Raw genomic sequence first — 17,689 nt, 5'->3', positions numbered from 1 at the left:
CAGAGACTCTCAGGAGCCCTGGAGCACCCTCGCCCATCCTGCCACACCTCTGCCAGTTTTTGGCTTTTAATTTATTGCTTTTCTACCCTTGTTCCATGCCAGTTGCTTCTCTTGTCTTAAAGGCTGGTCTGGAGTGACGTGCCCCCCCTCACCTCACATTGTTAGTTAGAGGCTGCCAGGAGGAAAATGTGCACAGTTGGAGGTGCCCAGCAGTGGAATGGGCTTCTCTGAGCAGTGGAGGAGGCTGCACCCTGGGGTGCCAGTGTGGCCTGGACAGCCAGCTCTGAGATGTTTGGGAGGACACCAATGCACCCTGCGAGACGGGAGTGCTTCAGCTCTCTCCCATTCTACCTGAATAGAGAAGACCCCATTGTCCCCCACCTACCCCCAACACGTTCTCACTAAATTTCAGTTGATTGTTGCTGAGAGTCTGCCTCTGACTGTGGGGAGGTGAGCTCAGACATTGCTGGGGTACACGGTTGTGTGTGTGTGTGTGGAGGGGGAGGGGGGGGGACTGGAGGTCACTGTGCCTGAAAAATCCCACCATTGATGAGCCTGGAAGAACAGCACATCAGATGGTCACCCGGCAGGAGAGGATCTCGGCAGATGTTTTGACCTCTGGTTCCTTGAGGTCTTCGGGTGCCGAAGAGTCCGGACAGGGACTAGAGATGGGGAGCGACCACCGTGTGCTTCCTCATCCCGTCCTCCTGCTTGCTCTTGGGACACTTAGAGCTCAGTTCTGACTCTGTCGTTATGGGGGTGGCGATGGGGCGATGCAGAGGTGAGTAGGGGAGGCTGGCCATCAGTGGGGCAGGGTCTTGGAGGCCTTGATCTGCTCTACCCTGGAATCTCGGGAGGGAGGAGAGGAGAGAGAGCTGCCCTTCTCCTCCAGTCCCACGGGCTTCTGGGCACCACCACTCAGCCTCATCTGCGGGCTTAACCCCTCAGAGGAGAGGCGGTCACCACCGCAGCGTGGGAGACAGTCTTCACAGGGCGTCATTATCCCTGTGGGGGCTGGCACGGGACATGCAGTGTGAGGGACACCCCTGTGCCAGCATCTCAGGGGCTCAGGCAGGCCTGAGCTCCTCCACCAGGACCCTGCCTTGGCACTGCTCCCTGGCAGAGGGCACAGAAGCAGTGCTGGCCAGTGTTCCTGGGGGGTTGGAGGTAGGACCGGCCCTGGTGTGCTGGTAGGGATTCCTTCTGCAGGCCTCTCCCAAAAATAGCCTTTCTTGGGGCCCCAGGTCCTAGACAGGTGACAGGGCCAGGGCAGGGAGATGGCACAGCCAGCCCCAAAGATGCTAGGGATAGGGGCTGTTCCTGCTGGAGACAGGGACCCAGAGGAAGAGCAGTTAGAGGCAGCATAGCTCTGGAGCTGGTGCTAGAGTGAGCCCAGTCACAGGAAGTCTCCCTTCCGTTTCAGGGGTGGATCAGGGGAGCAGAAGGAAGATATGGAGGTGCTTTGTGTAAACGTGGAAAGCGCCCATTAGAGAAGTACCAGATGGTTGCCCTCCCTGTGGTAAACACTCGCCCCAGTGGGAGGATGTTAAGCCATGGGCTTTGCAGACCCGGAAGAGGAGGTCATCCCCTACCAGGATGCTGCCTTTCATTGAAGGTGACGTAGGGGCTTCAAGTCCTTCCCAGCAGCAGCAGAGTGGCCTAGAGAATAGTGGTTATCCTGAAGCCCAGCCTGGCTGGGGTCGAGTAGCAGAAATTGTCAGTACTCTGCCTCTCTGCTGTTGGTGGGAGTGGAAATGGTGTGTTCTTCCTGGAGGGCAATCCAGCAGTAGCCATTCACTACACAGATACTTATGAAGACCCTACTGTGTGTCTGGCGCTATGCACTCTGGCACTATGCCTGGTACCCATGAAAATTTTAAATGCCCTTGACCCAGCAATTCCACTTCTAGGAATGATCCTTCAGAAATGCTCATATAAAAGAGTTCAGAGAGATGTCCATCAGCATTGTAGCTGGGGATAATTGAAAATACCTTTCATGTCTGCTGATAGGAGCCTGTTCAATATACCAGGCCCTCCGTACTGGGAATGCTCTGCAGCCTTTAAAAAGAATGAAGTGGATCTGAAGAACCGACCTGGCGGGATGTCTTTCATTTATTGTTACAGAGAAAAGGCAAGTTGCAGAACAATAGTCTATCACCTCAACTTGTAAACATATACTACACCGTATAATTATTACCCTTTGCAAATGTATAGAAAAGATACTGAAAGATGAGAATTAAGCCACTCTGGCCACACTTTTAACAGTGGTCTGCACTGTGGGATAGAGGAATGGAAGTAGTCAATTTTAAGGGAGGTTTTTAATTTTGTACGCTTTGTCATTGTTTACATTTTCCACAATGAGCAAGCATGACTTTCACAAATTTAAAAAAGACCTCTTTAATGCAATAGAAAGGCGACCTTAAAAGCTAATAAAGACACATCATGTGAACTTTGATAGATGGCAATTCGTGTATTATTGACCCTGCTATGAGGAAGAGGCTCGAAGGATTCCGACACAGCACACACATGACATGTATGGGACCCAGGAAATAGGTGAGTGACGGACATGGGACTTGTCAAACGTGAGGACATAAGATGCCTGTTTGTCACACCTATGCAGGACTGTGATGGGCACTCTATATGTTGGACGTCTGGCTGGTGGGTTGCGGGGATGAGCAGTCTCACAGTGATTGAGTATGCATCCCTTGTGCTGGTTTAGCAGCTCAAACCTAATGAAAAATAACCGAAAGGTGGAACCACTTAGTATGTGAATGAATGATTAACTAAGTGAACAAGTGAGTGAGCAAACAAACATGAAAGTCTTCCACAAACATTTTTCAGTGATGGGTGCAGCCTGGTTTGCTCCAAGAAGGTGCTTTGTGGCTGTGGACTTGCCCTTCTGTCAGCAGAGATTCCCCAGAGGACTGGGGAATGTAGGAAAGGCTGTGAGGCAGGGAGCTGGGAGGGGGAGCCAGGGGCTCGGCTGCTGCGGAAGCCAAGAGGAGGGACGACACCGAGGATGCTCCCTCAGCCTAGCACTCAGAGTCAGACCTCCAGCTTCTGACTTTTTAGCTTCAGCATCCAGCATCTCCAAGTCTCAGCCTCTGTTTGCACAATAGAGAGATGTATCCCTTCCTGTCCTGCTAGGAGGTTGCTCTCTGACTCCCAGGTTGGAAGGGGCTGAGAAGCTAAGATATTTCAGAATGTGAAAGCCGCTCAGTCGTGTCTGACTCTTTGCAATCCCATAGACTGTATAGTCCATGGAATTCTCCAGGCCAGAATAGTGGAGTGGGTAGCCTTTCCCTTCTCCAGGGGATCTTCCCAACCCAGGGATCGAACTCAGGTCTCCTGCATTGCAGGTGGATTCTTTATCAGCTGAGCCACAAGGGAAGCAAAGAGTTTTCAGAGGCTCTCCTTGATTCCAACCATACCTTTCTTCCCAACCACACCTCGGCCACAGCTTCAAATGGGCACACCTGATCTTGTCATCCCTAGTAACTTCAACCCTCCCACTTCCTGATCCGCCTATTCCTCCAGCTCAGGTACTGTATTACCCCACACTAGGGATCTCTGAGCCTCCCGAGACCTGTGAGCCATCAGCCTTAGCTCCTTGCAGAACCGTCAGCTACGTCCTCACTGTGCTTACCCAGCTTGAAGTCCTGGATCCCTCCTTTGTCCTTTTCTGTATCCATTGTGAAAGTGAAGTCGCTCAGTCATGTCTGACTCCTTGAGACCCCATGGACTGTAGCCTACCAGGCTCCTCGGTCCATGGGATTTTCCAGGCATGAATACTGGAGTGGATTGCCATTGCCTTCTCCAGCGGATCGTCCCGACCCAGGGATCAAACCCTGGTCTCCCGTATTGTAGGCAGACGCTTTACTGTCTGAGCTACCAGGGAAGCTGGTACCATTGTACTCACCTGGAATAATCCCAAATCCTGACTGGATCCAACTTGTGCTCAAGAACCAGTATACCTTTGTGACTGGACTCACCTCAAAGTCAAAACTACAAACCTCAACACCATAGAAGCTTTACTTCTTGAGATGACTAATTCTACTCTAATCTCCCACCCTTGCAACCTCAGTTTCAGGTGGTGATGGCACCAAACACTCCAGAGGAAACTAGCAGATGCAGTCACACAAGAACCACCCGATTCTGCCCCTGCTCCCACCACCACCTTTGATTACAGTGGAAACTGCATCCCACACCTCCAGCTGATTCTGCCCTCCTCAGAGCTTCTCAGGACGTTGCCCCCGTAGCCACTCCTGTGTCAGCTGCTTCTCCCTCATTATTGGACCTTTATTAGGATCACCTGTGCATCACTGTGTCCTATGACCCTTCTTCGAGAAACCCTCCTTTGATCCTCTCATCCCTCTTGTTCTCAGTTTCTCCTGCTCCAACCAGCCCTTTGTCCCCATCATTACATGAAATGGTTCTTGTCCATATCACCTACATCTTGCCAGAGTCAAAGGTCAATTCTTGAGCCTCAGTTACTCATCTCTGGGCGTTTGGCACATTTAGCCACCTCTCCTTGAAGAAGCTTTTTCTCTGGATTTCTCTGATGCCACCTTCCTTGGTTTTCATCCTGTTCACCTCTGCTCCTTTTCAGGTTCCTTCACTTTCCTTCTCCTCCACCAACTCTGAATGGCAGTTGGCTCAAGGTTCTGTCTTTGGGCCGCTTGTCTTCACCTTCACTCACACTTGTTATGGGTCTCAGCCACTGCTGTGGCTTCATAATCTTCATCTGTTGTCTGATGAATTACAAATCTTTATCTCTGACTGAGATTTCTCCTCAGAGATCTAGATTTATATATTTAACTACCTAACATCTCCACTCTGCTAGGGAAGTCTGAGCGCCAAAAAATTGATCTTTTGAACTGTGCTGCTGGAGAAGACTCTTGAAAGTGCCTTGGAGTGCAAGGAGATCAAACCAGTCCATCCTAAAGGAAATCAACTCTGAATATTCATTGGAAGGACTGAGTCTGAAGCTAAAGCTCCAATACTTTGGCCACCTGATGTGAAGAGCTGACTCATTAGAAAAGACCCTAATGCTGGGAAAGATTAAAGGCAGGAGGGGAAAGGGATGACAGAGGATGAGACGGTTGGATGGCATCACTGACTCAATGGACATGAGTTTGAGCAAACTCTGGAAGATGGTGAAGGACAGGGGTGCCTGGCGTGCTGCAGTCCATGGGGTCACACAGTCAGACAACTGAGCGGCTAAACAACAGCAGCAGCATCTCCATTTGAATGCATTTCATAGTCCAAAGTAGGTTCTAACTCCCCTCCACCCACCCCAAAGCCAGTCCTTCCCAAGTTGTCCCATCATAAAAAGGCGGGGTGGTACTACCCACCAGCCTGCTTTTCAGCCCAAGAACTGAATTATCTTTGTTATTGTTCACTCAGTGGTGTCCGACTCTTTGCGACCCCATAGACTGCAGCATGCCAGGCTTCCCTGCCCTTCACCATCTCCTGAAGCTTGCTCAAACTCATGTCCATTGAGTTGGAGATGCCATCCAACCATCTCATCCTCTGTTGTCCCCTTCTTATCTTGCCTTCAATCTTTCCCAACATCAGGTGTTTGTCTTTTCCAACACCACAGTTCAAAATCATCAATTCTTCAGCGCTCAGCCTTCCTTATGGTCCAACTCTCACATCCATACATGATTGCTGGAAAAACCGTAGCTTTAACTATGTGGACTTTAGTTGGCAAAGTAATGTCTCTGCTTTTTAATATGCTGTCTAGGTTGGTGATAACTTTTCTTCCAAGGAGCAAGTGTCTTTTAATTTCATGGCGGCAGTCACCATCTCCAGTGGTTTTGGAGCCCAAGAAAATAAAGTCTATCTCTGTTTCCATTTTTCCCCATCTATTTGCCATGAAGTGATGGGATTGGATGCCATGATCTTAGTTTTTTGAATGTTGAGTTTTAAGCCAGCATTTTCACTCTCCTCTTTCACCTTCATCAAGAGGCTCTTTAGCGCCTCTTCACTTTGTAGTGTCATCTGCATATCTGAGGTTACTGATATTTCCCCCCACAATCTTGATTCCAGCTTGTGCTTCATCCAGCCTGGCATTTTGCATGACTCTGCATATAAGCTAAATAAGCAGGGTGACAATACACAGCCTTGACCCACTCCTTTTCCAATTTGAACCAGTCTGTTGTTCCATGTCTGGTTCTAACTGTTGCTTCTTGACTTGCATACAGGTTTCTCAGGAGGCAGGTAAAGTGGTCTGGTATTCCCATCACTTTAAGAATTTTCCGCAGTTTGTTGGGATTCACACAGTCAAAAGTTGTGTCATCAATGAAGCAAAAGTAGATGTTTTTCTGAAATTCTCCTGCTTTTTCTATGATCCAATGGATGTTGGCAATTTGATCTCTGGTTCTTCTGCCTTTTCTAAATCCAGTTTGAATATCTGAAAGTTCTTGCTTCACTGTTGAAGCCTAGCTTGGAGAATTTTGAGAATTACATTGCTAGCATGTGAAATAAGTACAACTGTGGGGTCGTTGGAACATTCTTTGGCATTGCCTTTCTTTGGGATTGGAATGCAACTAACCTTTTCCAGTCCTGTGGCCCCTGCTGAGTTTTCCAAATTTGCTGGCATATTGAGTGCAGCACTCACACAGCATCTTACACACAATCTTTTAGGATTTGAACTAACTCAGCTGGAATTCCATCACCTCCACTAGCTTTGTTCATAGTGACGCTTCCTGTGGCCCACTTGACTTCACACTCTAGATGTCTGGCTCTATGTGAGTAATCACATCATTGTGGTTATCCAGTCATTAAGATCTTTTTTGTACAGTTCTTCTGTGTATTCTTGCCACCTCTCTTAATCTCTCCTGCTTCTGTTAGGTCCATATCATTTCTGTCCTTTATTGTGCCCATCTTTGCATGAAATATTCCCTTGGTATCTCTAATTTTCTTGAAGAGATTGCTAGTCTGTCCCATTCTATTGTTTTCCTCTATTTCTTTGCATTGATCGCTGAGGAAGACTTTCTTATCTCTTGTTGCTATTCTTTGGAACTCTGCATTCAGATGGGTTTATCTTTCCTTTTCTCCTTTGCCTTTAGCTTCTCTTCTTTTCTCAGCTATTTGTAAGGCCTCCTCAGACAGCCATTTTGCCTTTTTTCATTTCTTTCTTTTGTGTGTGTGTGTGTTACAATAATACTTTACTTACAAAAGTAAATACTTTACTTACAGAAGTATTTGTATTTGGGATAGATTTGCCTTTGAACCATAGTTTGCTGATTCCTGACCTAATGTGTGATGGACTTACGGTAAGTACTTAACGAATTTCTTCTAAATGTAGAATGAAGTAGTAGAGGCAAGATTTGTATCCCATTACATTCTGTAGTCTGACACTGTTTCCACTGTTTCCCCATCTATTTCCCATGAAGTGACGGGACCGGATGCCATGATCTTCGTTTTCTGAATGTTGAGCTTTAACCCAACTTTTTCACTCTCCTCTTTCACTTTCATCAAGAGGCTTTTTAGGTCCTCTTCACTTTCTGCCATAAGGGTGGTATCATCTGCATATCTGAGGTTATTGGTATTTCTCCCCGCAATCTTGATTCCAGTTTGTGTTTCTTCCAGTCCAGCGTTTCTCATGATGTACTCTGCATATAAGTTAAATAAGCAGGGTGACAATATACAGCCTTGACGTACTCCTCTTCCTATTTGGAACCAGTCTGTTGTTCCATGTCCAGTTCTAACAGTTGCTTCCTGACCTGCATACTGATTTCTCAAGAGGCAGGTCAGGTGGTCTGGTATTCCCATCTCTCAGAATTTTCCACAGTTTATCGTGATCCACACAGTCAACGGCTTTGGCATAGTCAATAAAGCAGAAATAGATGTTTTTCTGGAACTCTCTTGCTTTTTCCATGATCCAGCAGATGTTGGCAATTTGATCTCTGGTTCCTCTGCCTTTTCGAAAACCAGCTTGAACATCAGGAAGTTCATGGTTCACGTATTGCTGAAGCCCGGCTTGGAGAATTTTGAGCGTTACTTTACTAGCATGTGAGATGAGTGCAATTGTGCGGTACTTTATTTTTTGGGCTCCTCATTTCTTTGTCTTGAGATGGTTTTGATCACCGCCTCCTGTACAATGTTACGAACCTCTGTCCGTAGTTCTTCAGGCACTCTATCAAATCTAATCCCTTGAGTCTATTTGTCACTTCCACTGTATAATTGTAAGGTATTTAATTTAGGTCATACTTCAATGGCCTAGTGGTTTTCCTTACTTTCTTCAATTTAAGTCTGAATTTTGCAGTAAGGAGTTAATGATTTGAGCCACAGTCATCCCTTAGTCTTGTTTTTGCTGACTGTATAGAGCTTCTCCATCTTCGGTTGCAAAGGATATGATCAGTCTGACTTCAGTATTGGCCATCTGGTGATGTTCACGTGAAGAGCTGTCTCTTGTGTTGTTGTAAGAGGGTGTTTGTTCTCTTGGCAAAACTCTGTTAGCCATTGTCTTGCTTCATTTTGTACTCCAAGGCCAACCTTGCCTGTTACTCCAGTTATCTCTTGACTTCCTACTTTTGCATTCCAGTCCCCTATGATGAAAAGGATATCTTTTTTTGTATTAGTTCTAGAAGGCCTTGTAGGTCTTCGTAGAACTGTTCAACTTCAGCTTCTTTGGCCTTAGTGGTTGGGGCATAGACTTGAATTACCATGATATTGAATGGTTTGCCTTGGAAACAGAGATGATTCTGTCGTTTTTGAGACTGCAACCAAATACTGCATTTCAGACTGTTTTGTTGACTATCAGGGCTACTCCGTTTCTTCTAAGTGATTCTTGCCCACAGTAGTAGATATAATGGTCATCTGAAATGTCAGTGTTCGTTCCTGCCATCTCCTGTTGGACCACTTCCAATTTACCTTGACTCAGGGACCTAACATTCCAGGTTCCTATGCAATATTGTTACAGAATCGGACTTTACCTTCACCACCAGGCACATCTACAACTGGATATGGTTTTCACTTTGGTACAGCCTCTTCATTCCTTCTGGAACTATTTCTCTGCTCTTCTGCACTAGCATATTCAGCGCCTACCGACCTGGGGGGCTCATCTTTCGGTGTCCTATCCTTTTGCCTTTTCATACTGTTCATGGGGTTCTCAAGGCAAGAATACTGAAGTGGTTTGCCTTTCCCTTCTCCAGTGGACCACGTTTTGTCAGAACTTTCCACAATGACCCGTCTGTCTTGGGTGGCCCTACACAGCATGGCTCATAGTTTCACTGAGTTAGACAAAGCTGTAATCCAAGTGATCAGTTTGGATAGTTGTCTGTGGTTGTGGTTTCATTCTGTCTGCCCTCTGATGGATGAGAATAAGAGGCTTGTAGAAGCTTCCTGATGGGAGGGACTGGCTGTGGGGAAAAGTCTTGCTTTGGTGAGCCAGCCATAGTCAGTAAATCTTTAATCCAATATTCTGCTGATGGGTGGGGCTGTGTTCCCTCCCTGTAGTTTGGCCTGAGGCCAACCTATGGTAGGGCTCATGTCAGTAATGGCCACCTCCTTCTAAAGGACTTATGCCATCTTGCCACACCTCCCAGCACTATTGTACTCAGTGCCTCTGACCCCATGGCAGGCCACTGTCGATCCACGCCTCGTCGGCGACTCCTAGACCCTCACAGGCAAGTCTGGCTCAGTCTCTTGTGAGGTCCTGGTGTGCACAAGGTTTTCTTGTGCCCTCTAAGAGTCTTTACCCCCAGTACTTTGGAAGTTTTGTAGTCAAATCCCACTGGCCTTCAAAGTCAAATTCCCTGGGGGTTCTCAGTCCCTGTTCTGGATCCCCAGGTTGGGAAATCTGTTGTGGGCCCTAGAACTTCTGCAACAGTGCCAGAACTTCTTTGGTATAATTGTTCTTCAGTTGGTGGGTCGTCTGCTTGGCAGCTCTGTGGTGGGGCTATTGGCGACCTCCTCCCCGAGGACTTTCGTCACACATGGTGCCTCCCAGGTCTGCTGCAGCCAGAGCCTCTGTTCCTGCGTCAGGCCACTGCTGACCCGTGCCTCCGCAGGAGACATTCAGCCACTCACAGGCAGGTCTGGCTCAGTCTCTTGCGGGGTCACTGCTCCTTTCCCTGGGTCCTGGTATGCACAAGGTTCTGTTTGCACCCCCTAAGCGTCTCTGGTAGGTCTGAGGTTTGATTCTAAATGTGATTTCACCCCTCTTGCCGTCTTTCGGGGGCTTTTCGTTTGCCGTTTGATGTGGGGTATCTTCTTTTTTGGTGGGATCCAACCTTCTTCTGCTGATGGTTGTTCAGCAGCTAGTTGCGATTTTGGTGTTCTCACAGGAGAAGGTAAGCACACATCTTTCTACTCTGCCATCTTAGAAGGTTGAATTATCCTAATTTCTCTCTTTCCTTTACCCCCTCATCCTGCCTGCAAAAGAGATCCATGCCTCTTCTCTCCCTTTCTCCACTGCAGCCCTGGGCAAGGTCACCACCAAGTCTAACCTAGAGAGTCCTACTGACATCCTAACTGATCTTCATCTCACCCTCTGCAATTCATCCTGTTTACTGTAGCCAAATGACTCTTTGCGAGCCCATGGGCACCAGGCTCCTCCGTCCATGGGATTTTCTAGGCAAGAGTACTGGAGTGGGTTGCCATTTCCTTCTCCAGGGAACTTCCCAATCCAGGGATCGAATCCAGGTCTCCCGCATTGTAGACAGACGCTTTACCGTCTGAGCCACCAGGGAAGTCCTTCTAAAGCATAAATAAGGATAAATAAGTTACTCCCCTGCCCAAAGGCCTCTGACAGTTGCATGAATTGCCCATGGAATAGACTCCAGCCCCGGCTGTGGACTGCAGGATGCGGCTCCTCTGGTCTCCTCCTTGCCCACAGCATTCCAGCACTGGTGACCTTTTCTCTGAGCCTCAACTGTCCCAGATCGATCTGGCTCAGGGTCTGCGGTGGTTTCCTGCTGGGAACCCATCCCTCTGTACTTGCTTCTCTCCAGAACATCACAAGGCCACCAGCTTTCCTCATTCTAGTTCCAGTTCAACCGTTGCTTCCTTAAAGAAGCACCCCCGACCACCTGCAGATGGTAGCCCCCACCTCTCAGGGCCTCTCTTTTACACTAGTCAGTTTTATTTTCTTCGTGCTTTGGCCCTGTGCTGGAAATTGCCTTATTTATGTGCTTCTGTGTTTACAGTCTGTTTCCCCTCTCTGTGCTGAAGCTCCTCAGGGCAGGTCCCATCCAGTCTAAAACAATGCCTCAGGGCAGGCTTACCTGCCACCTTGGAAGAAATGCCCAAAAGGTCCTGCAGGAGAAACATCTAGGAAGCAGCTGCCCCCGTCCTGCAAATGCCTCCCAGTGCCATCTGTGTGATCCCAGGGTCTCCCTCCACGAGGAGCTGTGGCGTTCTTTCTCTCTCTCCCTTCTTTCCATTCTGTCTTTTTTCAATAAATACACAGTGAGCACCGCTCCTGTGTCAGGCATGGCCCCAGGGCCTGGGTAAAGGGCCTGCAAACAGGACACCATTTCTGCCCTCATGGAAAACAGATGCTAATCTAACAACCCGACAGGTGCACCTGTGGTTACCCAGTGGGCTCAGTGCTGGGAAGAAAAAGCACATACGCAGTGTTAGAGAAGAGGGGGTGGCAGCTGCTTTAGATGGGGAGGTCAGGCATGGCCCCCGTAAGGAGGCAACACTGAGCTACTGCCAGAAGAAAGACAGGCAGACTGACATGGGAGAGCGTGGAAAAGAGAGCCCATGGGAGGGGGGCCAGCATGTGTGAAGGCCCTGAGCAGGGAAGGAGCTTGGCGGCTCAAGACACGCAAAGGAGACCCCTCTTGGCTTCAATATCCCCAAGATTCTTTTTTTCATATGTATTTATTAAATTTATTATTATTATTTTGGCTGTATACAGTCTTAGTTGTGGCACTTGAGCTCCTTTCTAGTTGTGGTGTGGAGGCTCCAAAGTATATGGGCTTAGTTGCCCTGAGGCAGGTGGGATCTTATTTCCCTGACTAGGGATCAAAACCAAGTTCCCTGCCTTGAAAAGAGGATTGTCACTGGACCACAAGGGAGTTCTCAGTATCCCCAAAATGCTTAACAAAGTTTGTCTGCATTTCCTAGGGCTGTCAGAACAAATAACTACAACCTGGATGGCTTCAAACAATGAAAATTAATTCTTTTACAGTTCTGGAAGCCAAAAGTCTGAAATCAAGGTTTTAGCAGGGTTAGTTTCTTCTGGAGGCTCTGAGGAAGAATCCGTGCCCCACTGTGGCTTCTGGGGGCTGTGGGCAATCCTTGGCAGTCCTTAGCTTACAGCTGACCTGCGATCTTTACCCTCGTCTTCACATGGCTTTTCCTTCTGTGTTGGTGTGTTCTTCTTCCCTGTCTCTTACAGGATATTTTTCACGGGAATTTACAGTTCACCCTAATCCAGCATGATCTCATCTCAAAATCCTCACCTGAATTTCCTCTCAAAGACCTTTATTCTACATGAGGTCACATTCTGAGCTTCCCAGTGGAGATATCTTTGGCAGGGGCACAATCCAACCCCTACAGGGAGTTCTGGTGGCTTAGATGGTAAGGAGTCTGCCTGCCATGCAGGAGATTCCAGTTCAGGCCCTGGGCCAGGGGAGAGCCCCTGGAGGAAGGCGTGGCTACCCATTCCAGTGTTCCTGGAGAAGTCCAAGGACAAAGGAGCCTGATGAGCGACTTTCCCTTTTTCCAACAACACATTTGTTTATTAATTTTAACATTTTTGGGTGGAATTTTTGGGGTTTTCTACATATAACAGCAAATCAGCAAATTTGGAAAATTCAGCAATGGCCACTGGAAAAGGTCAGATTTCATTCCAATCCCACAGAAAAAGAGTTGGACATGACTGAGCGACTAACACTTTGACAGAAGTCATAGCCCAGACATTCTCACCTGGAAAGCACCTCAGACCCTCAGAAACATCATATCTCAAAGTACAATCCCTGAAAAAAAAGCCTAGTTCTAGAAGGTATTTTTGAAAGAGAGTGGCATTCTGTGTTGAAATAAATTTGGAAAATGCTGCATATACATCTCACTCTATACGATTCATGATTCACCTTAGCATTTTAAGGGCTGAGAATTGACAGCAAAGAAGCCACCTTCCATTCAAGCCGACTGTCCCTAGTTTGTTTCACCATAAAACCTTGTTTTCATAAACACTGTGGAATTTCGAGAGAACTGCTCATTAATCTAACCTTGTCTTACGTGATGATCAAAGAAAAGTGACCTGTCCAAGGTCATACAACGGACAGGGTCAGAAGCTGAATTTAAAACTCAGTCTCTTCAAGAGATGAAGAGCACATTTTTGAGGACCAGGAATCAGTGATGTGAGGGAGGGAGCGGGTATGATTACAAAGGACTAGCAGGGGACCTTTGTGGTGATAGAGAAGTTCTGTATCTTGACTGCAGTGGTTGCACAAATCTACACAAGTGATGAAATGACATAGAATTATACACACACGTTGTACCAACGTCAGTTTCCTGATTTTGATACTGTATGTAATTTAGTAAACACTGGCATTACATAAGAAGCAATCATTGGAGGAAACTGGGCAAAAGGAGCTTGGGACCTCTTTGTACTATCTTGGCAGTTTCCTATGAATATATGATTTCAAAACAAAAAGATTTTACAAAACAAGTTTCCTGCCTCCAGCTTCAAGAGTTTTTTGCATTGCTAAAGTTTACCTGGTCAAACTCAGCTTCAGTTTATGCATGCAGGGCCCGATACAAAGCACAGCTTATTGCTTTTTACAGTTTGCGGTGTATTTAATCAGCAATAATTTGGGTGTTGTTGTCGTCGTTCAATCTCTAAGTCATGTCTGACTCTTTGTGACCCCATGGACTATAGCACACCAGGCTCCTCTGTCCATAGGATTCCCCAGACAAGAATACTGGAGTGGGTTTTCATTTCCTCTTCCAGGGGATCGAACCCATGTCTCCTGTTTTTTCTGCATTGACAGGCAGATTCTTTATCGCTAGCACCACTGGAAAACCCCAATTTGGGTGTAGAAGGCAGGTAATTTGTTGATGCTTTATTGCAGTGATAAATGCAAAGTTGGATACATCTTCTCCCTCCTTCACACCAGACCATGACTTTAAGCCAAGTGTGCGGCTCTTGCTCCCACAGAGACACAGAGACTAAAGGAAGGAAACGTTAGTTGGATGTCTTACTCATCTAGATATACCTCCTTTGGGCAGAAGTATATTATACACACACACACACACACACACACACACACACACACACACACGGGCTTCCCAGGTGGCACTAGTGGTAAAGAACTCAATTGCCAATCAGGAGACGTAAGAGATGTGGGTTTGATCCCTGGGTCAGGAAGATCCCCTGGAGGCGGGCATGGCAACCTACTCCAATATTCTTGCCTGGAGAATCCCATGGGCAGAGGATCCTGATGGGCTACAGGGCATGGGGTCACAAAGAGTCGGACATGACTGAAGTGACTTAGCATGCACACACACATATGTAATATATATGCTGACATAAATTTTACTTACAAGACATAAACTTTATTTGGGCTTCCCTGATAGCTCACTTGGTAAAGAATCTGCCTGCAGTGCAGGAGACCCTGGTTCGATTCCTGGGTAGGGAAGATCCTCTGGAGAAGGGATAGGGTACCCACTCCAGTATTCTTGGTCTTCTCTTGTGGCTCAGCTGGTAAAGAATCTGCCTGCAATGCAAGAGACCTGGTGGGTTTGATCCCTGGGTTGGGAAGATGCCCTGGAGAAGGAAAAGGCTACCCACTCCAGTATCCTGGCCTGGGGCATGAACTGCATAGTCCATGGGATCACAAAGAGTTGGACACAACTGAGCGACTTTCACTTTCAAAATTTATTTACAAAAACTCAACTGGCAGGTTTTGGCTCATAAACCTTAGTTTGATGACTTCTGAATGAAAACATGGGCCAGGGCAGTGAAAGCATCAAGTCCTAGAATCCTAACCACTGGACCACCAGGGAATTTTCTAAGTAAATCTTGGTTTTCCACCTCTGATATTCTACCCAGCTTGCTTATGCAGTTGGTTGTTTTTGTTGCTGTCTTGGTTTGTTTTTCCAATTTATTTTCAATTTTTTTTGTTGTGGTAAAATAAAACATTATGTAAAATTTACCATCCTAACCATTTTTAAGTGAACAGCTCAGTGGTATCAAATTGATTCATGATTTTGTGGAAGCATCGCCACCACCCATCTCCAGAACTCCTTTCACCTTATAAAACTGTCATTAAATAATAACTCTCCATTCTCTCTGCCTTCCGCCTAGCCCCTGGCAACCACTATTCTACTTTCTGTTGCTATGATTTTGACTCTTGTAAGTACCTCATGTAAGTGGAATCTATAATATTTATTTGCCTTTTGGATCTGGCTTATATCACTTCACATAACGTCCTCAATTTTCGTCCATGTTGTAGCATATGTCAGATTTTCTTTCCTTTTTAACGTGGGTAATATTCCATCATCTGTACATACCACATTTTGTTTATCCATTCATCTGTTTATAGACACATGAATTGCTTCTACATTTTAGCTATCATGAATAATGCTGCTATGAGTATGGGTGTACACATGGTCTCTTCAACGCATTACTTTCAGTTCTTTGGGGTGTATACCCACAGGTGGAATTGCTGAATCGTATGGCAATGCTGTTTTTAGTTTTTTAAGGAACTGCTGTAGTTTTCCACAGCAGCTGCACCATTTAACATTTCTACCAACAGTGTACTAGGGTTTCAATGTCTCCGTATGCTCACCTGGAGAAGGAAATGACAAGCCACTCCAGTATTCTTGCCTGAAAACCCCATGGACAGAGAAGCCTGGAGGGCTGTAGTCCAAAGGGTCGCAAAGAGTTGAACACACAAGAGTTGAACACGGCTGAGTGACCAAGCATGCATCCGTACCAACACTTATTTTCTGATTTTTTGATAGTAGCTGTTGTAATGGGAGTAAGCTAGCACTTCTCAGGAGTTTTGATTTCCATTTTCTTAATGATGAGTGATGCTGAGTGTCTTTTCACACGTTTACAGTTTATTTGTACATCTTCTTTGGAGAAACATGTATTTAAGTCCTTTGCTCGTTTTAAAAGAAAGTTTTTTGCTTTTTTGTTGTTCACCTTTAGGGGTTCCATAATATATATTCTGAATATTAATCCCGTATCAGATACATGATTTTAAAATAGTTTCTTCCATTCAGTGAGTCCTTATTACTCTACTGCTGTTGTCTTTGGATGCATAAAGTTTTTGTTTCATGAAGCCCAGTGTGCCTGTTTTTCCTTTTGTTATCTGTATCTTTAGTGTTATATCCAAGAAATCATTTGTAAAGGTTTTTCCCTATGGCTTTTAAAAAATATTTTTAGGTCTTACATTTAGGTCTCTGATCCATTTTGAGTTCATTTTTTGTACATGATGTTAGGTAAGGGTCAAACGTCACTCTTTGGTATGTAAATATCCAGTTTTCTCAGCACCATTTATTAAAAGATTGCCCTTTCCTCCATTGAAGGGCCTGAATTCCCCTGTCAAAAATCATTTGATCATATATGGGAGGGTATGTTTCTGGACTCTCTATTCTATTCCATATATCTGTTTTTACGCCAGTGTCACACTGCTTTGATTTCTGTAGCTTTGTAGCAAGTTTTGAAACCAGGCAGTGCGAGTCCTCCAGCTTTGCTGTTGTTTTTCAAGATCGTTTGGTTATTTGGAGTCTCTTGAGATTCCATGTAAATGTCTCTTGAGATTCCATGTAAATCTCTTAGCATCCTAAGAGGTTTTTCTTTTCTGAAAAACAATATTTGGGATTTTGAAAGGGATTACATTGAATCTATAGCTTGCTCTGGGTAGGACTGACATCTTAATTTTATTAAATCTTTGTGAGATGTGTTTCCATTTATTTTCTTTAATTTCTCTCTGCAATGTTTTGTAGTTTTCATTGTACATCTCTTTCGCCTCTTTGGTTAATTTCTAAGTATTTTCATATTTTTGATATTATTGTAAGTGGGATTATTTTTATGATTTCCTTTTCATTTTTTTCATTGTTGGTATATAGAAATGCCGCTTATTTTCGTGTGCTGACTTTGTATCCTGCTACTTTGCGACTTTGAATTTGAAACCAAGCAGGAGCCTATGGTGCCCTCCCAGGTACAAAAGCCTTTCTGTCTGTCCCTGGAGACCCCAACACACACCATTTCGTGTTTGGGGGAAGAAGAATTCAATCTTCTAGATCGTCCCTGAGTTCCTTTGGGGTCCCGAATGGCATATCCAAACAGCTACTAATTAGAGGAATGAGGGAATGCAGAAAGAATCAATAGTGCGACAGTGTGGCAGGGTCCCAGTTCCTGTCAAGAAAGATACATAACTATCTGATACATATCTCTGAGCTCTTCTATAGGACCTGAGGCCCCCACCCAGGTGGGGATGATAAGTTTAGAGTATAAGCACATGGACCCCAGACTGGCTGGAAACCGAAGGAAGATTTCTGGAACACCACTCTATTACCTCACCACCAACCAATCAGAGGAAGGTCACACCCTGCAGACCTCTCCCCAGATTTTGCCTATAAAAACTTTTCCCCCAAAACCATCAGGGAATTTGGGTCTTTTGAGCATGAGCTGCCCCATTCTCCTTGCTTGGCTCTTACAATACCTTTCTCTGCTCCAAACTCTGATGGGCCTTTCCCTGGTGGCTCAGACAGT

Source organism: Capricornis sumatraensis, chromosome 8 (genome assembly GCF_032405125.1).
Source record: "Capricornis sumatraensis isolate serow.1 chromosome 8, serow.2, whole genome shotgun sequence".
Lineage (NCBI taxonomy): Eukaryota > Metazoa > Chordata > Mammalia > Artiodactyla > Bovidae > Capricornis > Capricornis sumatraensis.
Note: the sequence above shows the minus strand (reverse complement) of the source record.